Raw genomic sequence first — 6,065 nt, forward strand, 5'->3', positions numbered from 1 at the left:
GTGACACTGGTAGCCGTATGTACCATCAGGACAGCTGTCTGTAACAGAAGTATTACATCAGAGATAGACAGTGACACTGGTAGCCGTATGTACCATCAGGACAGCTACCTGTAACAGAAGTATTACATCAGAGATAGACAGTGACACTGGTAGCCGTATGTACCATCACCATCAGGACAGCTGCCTGTAACAGAAGTATTACATCAGAGATAGACAGTGACACTGGTAGCCGTATGTACCATCAGGACAGCTACCTGTAACAGAAGTATTACATCAGAGATAGACAGTGACACTGGTAGCCGTATGTACCATCAGGACAGCTGCCTGTAACAGAATTATTACATCAGAGATAGACACTGGGCAAGTTGTTTTGTTTAATGTTGATCATGTCGAAATCGGATCATTTCTTGAACTATTACATTTAACGAAATGCTGCATCATAAATTCAGTGAAAGTACAACAATGTCAAGTGTTCATGTTACTATCACAGAACTACAAGCAACTTAGGACATAAGTCCCACCTACCTGAAAACTGCCATAGAAGTGTAAGAAGCACAGCCACACGCCCGGACTCCATCGTATTACAGCCCTACCAGGAAGTGAGTTTCTATAGCCCGACAACTACTGAGTGTTAGACCATACTGACATGCCTCGATAAGTTATTCCCGTGACCCTCATTTCAGTTCCCCGTCCCAAAATCAGTCAAAGTTATTTCAGTTCCCGTGTCGGTATGGCTCAACTGGCAAGTTCTATTTTTGATTTTGTGCACACACCTTACAAAGGTTGAATGAAAAAACAACACAGATGTAAGATGAATATGTGTTGATCAATATCGTATGTATCTGTGTGTGGGACTCCGATGTTCTGCAGCACGGAATATACTGCAGGTCCGTTACCTTAAAACTGAACACCGACAGTCTACTTGAAACATTATCATACCCTCACGCGAAACGTACATGCAAAGATGGGCCCGTGCCACACTTGGAACATATAGACTGTAGGGAACGTAGGACAACATATGGTCAGATCATACCATGCTTTACAGAACGTGTTGTCAGTTTGGGTCAGTATATGATGAGACATCATGTTATAAAACGTTCCGCACATAAGAATATCAATCAACTATACAGTCGATGGAAAATTTAAGACAGTGAAGGCGTGATGGTAAAAGTATCTGATACTGTATATATTTAGGGCATGTACATCAGTAAATACACAATGTCCTCAGAAAGTACTCAAATAAAACGTGATATATGTAGAGGTTACGCTTACTCGGCAAAGTACTGATTGTAGTATTTTTTGTGTTGAGTCCCGTCCGGGATTCGAACCCACACTGTCAGCCTATACGCTGTGGTGGCTGAGTGGGGTAGAGCGCTGACTTTGTGGGAAGCCGTTGCTACAGCAGCATATTTGCCCCACAATTGTAATGCTGAAATTTGTATGTAAATATCATTTGTGTATCTTATGTTGTCATTTATTGACTTGTCCCTGGTATGGTGATCTGCCTGCGATCTATAGCCCATTTTTATACTGTATTGTCCTAATTCATAATCCAATTTTAGAGAGAGATGATAATTTTATTTCTTGATACTGTGATATTCTAGTCGGTTTTACTGTCCTTCGATGACAGGTTTTTATAATTTACATGTATTTATGGTGAATTCTAAACTTGTTTTAGTCACGAAATGGCTGAAATATTGCCGATGTGACTTTAAAGTTTAGCTCACTCACTCACTCATTTATTGACTTACTATTTAGTTTCGCATGAACCGATTCTCCGCCTGTCATCAAACATCTGCGAGCACTACATGACATCTTGGACCGCCTCCGTGGTGTAGTGGTTACATCGTCCGCCCGGAGAGCGGAAGGTCGCGGGTTCGATCCCCGACCGCGTCATACCAAAAGACGTTAAAATATGGTACGTGTTGGTCCCTGCCTGGCGCTCGGCATTAATGGGTACAACAAGGACTGGTCGGCTCGGAGTCAGTATAATGTGTCTGAGTTGGGTATTCATGCTTTACTGCAGCATGGTATCTCAGTGGGCTAGCACTATAGAACCCAGCTTCAGTCTGGGCTAGTACAAGCAGCCGCACATACATACACACACATGCATGCACGTCGTCATATGAGAGAAAGGCAAGAGCTAGGCAATAATGATGCTTTTCTCTCATGGGCAGCATTCAATGCAGCAACAGACCCTCCAACAACAATTGCGCTTATGCCACTGTTTCTAGAATGTGCCCACTCTGTTTGCTATGACACAACATTCGATGATCGTGGTAAAGAAAGCTGTTGAGCATTTACATGCAGGTCATCTATGTGTTTACCATGGATCAACCGCTGTATGCAAATGCAAAAACAATCCAGTGGAACTTTCCGGAATCATATGGTGAAGCCAGTTAGCTTATATCAGGTTTGGTGGAATGCATATTGAAATAGCTGCGTTCAAGATCCTCGGAGTTCACGGACAACTGCAGTTTGCGTAGCTGGGTTTGCCTCAATAGGGGTTGCTGATTCCTTCATCAAGAGTACCCACCTTGCTAGAACAAGACATGTCCATCAGATCACAGCCACAGATCAGTATTGGTGCCTTCTTCTTGAACTTGAACATTGCATATTGTGCCTGGTGGGTGCAATTCAAAAAGCAGATTCCCCAAAGTATGTAGCAATTACTTGTCAGAGTAATACCATGGGTCTTTATGTTAGATCATGTCATCTATACACGATGGCTTTCAGTTCACATCAGAAACATGTCTTCCTTATCAGTGGAACACTCAGCACTGTACCACACATTTTGTTCTGGTAGATTTGTAGCAACATAAAACTAAACGACCATTCCCTGCCATGGTACTAGATCAGGCTCATGAAGAAGTCAATGCTCTTGTGAAAGGAGATGGAGGGGCAGTTGGACTGACAGAAAACACATCAGGATGGGTTGTTGCAGGACCAGAAGTTTCTAGAATTATTCAAGAATTCAATTCAATATGAGAGTTTTGTAAAAGAAAGGTTCATTGACAGATCAAAACCCAATAAATGAACCAATAAGAAAGAACAAGCTGCCACTGTCCTCGTCTTCCTACATCATTGTGCATCACAAGGCGCGTAGTAAGCCATTTTTTTCGTGTTAGCCCGATAGATTGCAAAGCTTTATATTTAGATATAGTATTGAGGGCCTGCCTACCTTCATTTTTATGAGACCTGGAGTGTTATCGTTTGACGTTTGATGATTTTAAAAACTTCAAAATGTTGTTATCTTATCAATATTTTGAAATCATAAGAACTTAGAGTAGTCTACCATTATTTCAGACAGAATAAGCATTTGATTGAAATGTGACTTTCTCATGTGCAAATATGTTTTGACATTGTTTAACGCATGTTTACTGATACAATACCATGCATCGAGTATTGGTTTTTCTAAATGATTGTAAATACCTGCATTTCAGTTATGATTCACATATAATCATGACTGTAACATAACATTCACACACATGTCGATGGAAAACAAATCATCACTGAAAGAAAGACACCTTTCAAATCTATGATATGAAGAATAACATGTTTACTGTAAATGGTGACTCTATTTGTAATGCTTTGTTATCAAAGAATATTGTAGTCAATATGATTCATAGAGGGATTACCATTTTTATATTGTTCTGATAACGTGTTTATGGGTATTTTTTGCCATAATTAGACTTTTTATAAAACATCATGTGTAAGCCCGGGCTTTTTTCTATAATGGTAGCTACGCCCCTGGTGATGCTTACTCCTTGCTTTCAGTAGCTTTCTTCCATTTCTGTGAAGTGAAGAACACTTATTTTCGCAATCATCCGCTGCACCCTGGGTCAGTCCAACAACAATACAGACACTAGTGTTTGCCTACCGTCAACTTCCACCTCACAAAAGTCAAGTCTAGGCAGCCAGTCCCCAGTATTGTTCACTGTTGTGTAAAGTAAAATGTAGCGCCCTCTACATTGATTGATTTCAACTCACGGCTAACTGTTTGCCTTTGACACTGATTTTAATTCACTAATTATTTGTTGATATTTACTCACTAATTATTATGGGTATATATCCTGCTTATCCGCAATCCAATGCATCACTTTCGAAATGGCAAATCAGCAGGTAGGGTACAAGTTCACTCCAACTTCACGTGGAGGAAGGTATCTCTGTATAGATGGATACATGTTTAGAGTGAGTCGCAAACGCAATGCTGCATCGCGGATATCATGGATGTGCCTAGATAAGAACTGCACTTGATAAGAGATGACATTCAAATGTATATAAACTATTTCTTATCGATAAAATGGTCACGGATAAAAATGTCATATGTATTTTAAGGGGTGTAAATAATGGTTCGTGGGAGTATTTCATTTATTTACCGGTTAACAATTTAGTATCATCCATGTGCTTAAAATGACATTGAACCGCCGTTGTTCACCAGAGGCAGTCGACTTGAAAATCCTTGCATGCTCCACTGATTTGTTGTTTCAAACATCACAGTTGTCGTCTTCCCGGGAATGAACCAACAGAACGAATCTTCCATAGGTAGTAGGCAAGTGGTGAGTGTTCAGGTCAAGGGTTCTGATTACAATATTATAATGATGTGAACTGCGATAGGGATGCATGTATATACATATTGGATAAAACTTGAAATGTTTCACTTCTTCAAATCCTGAATTATGTTGTGAAAAGTTTGTGTAATAACGTAATGCGGGTAGAAAACATGTGTTCTAGACAGTAGTAATAAACGATCCCAACAAATACCATCCTGTGTAAATACTCGTAATGACTCATTATTTGGGAGAGTGTGTATTTGACCGTCCTTTCACCTGTATCAGATAATTTATGAGACACCTGCGTGTGGGCCACTTCTTGTTTATTCTAGGTAATTAGCAATCAGTGTGATCAACTGATCTGGATCTGATCTTGTTGGGTTTGGGGTATTTGCATCAGAATGACAATAACTGATTCATGATCAGGAAACTAAAACTATATACACTTCTGTTATTTCCCCCAAGACCGGTTTGAGGAATTTAAACAATTCATATCATCATGACATTAGATGACGTTAGATGTTTTGGTTCAGTTCTATGTTAGACATATTCGATACACTATGTTTCAGGTGTACGAGGTCAGATAAAGTAGGTTGTATATATCTACAAATTATACAACAACGTTATGAACAGCACTTATGATTGTATGTTTCATTGGCATTCTAGCATGCGGCTTCTTAATGGCAACTTCTTGTTGAGCGCTGTGAATCTAGTGACTGACGAAGGGTACTACATACCATAGCCTACGAAGAGCTGACCAAGCTATAGACTTTATCAATCAGCACCCGTTTTTTATTACTGTTTTTACAACTTAATCCGTCCTGCTTATCGGCTTCATGGCTGTGCTATTTATTGTTCTTACTTCCCACCTGGCCTCGTCCAGTTATCTACCCTTTGTTATTCAAGTACACGATGTTTGTCACAGCATTCGATCATTCTACTCACTTGGTTTTTGTCACCGTTAGCTTGAACATGGTGTGAGAACCTACATAGAAACGTTGCTATATGCAATTCACAAGAAGTTGCTATCAATAAGACCGTATGCTTTATTAGCAATTATGCTGTCGCATCCCTGGGAAATTAGAGACAATTGTGAATGTCGAGTTACCACTGATTTTTTTAAATGATGTTAGTCACCCAGGGGATTCCTACAATATATCGTGTTAAATTGTTTGAAAATATACCAGTCCTAATTATTCATTCATCCACATCTCGTGTTTACCCTAACACTGCCGTTGCATTAAACAACCTATAAATTGGATCGGTAAAAGAGCAAAACTTGCAATGTGTTGAAACGGCTGGTTTGTGCACATAGATAGTGCTAAAAGTCAGTATTTTGAAGTCAGTGGTCCTACAAACTATAATGTCTACGTTCTATCGAAAAGGTATCAACATTTTCTTGATGAAAATGATGAATGAACTTGATGTATACGTTTGGAAACAGCTACGATATATACCTGCAAAACGCAGAGGTTGTTCGAGATTTTATACAGTATTGTGGTGTCGATGATA

Source organism: Haliotis rubra, unplaced genomic scaffold, assembly GCF_003918875.1.
Source record: "Haliotis rubra isolate DU_JTF1 unplaced genomic scaffold, ASM391887v1 Scf258, whole genome shotgun sequence".
NCBI lineage: Eukaryota > Metazoa > Mollusca > Gastropoda > Lepetellida > Haliotidae > Haliotis > Haliotis rubra.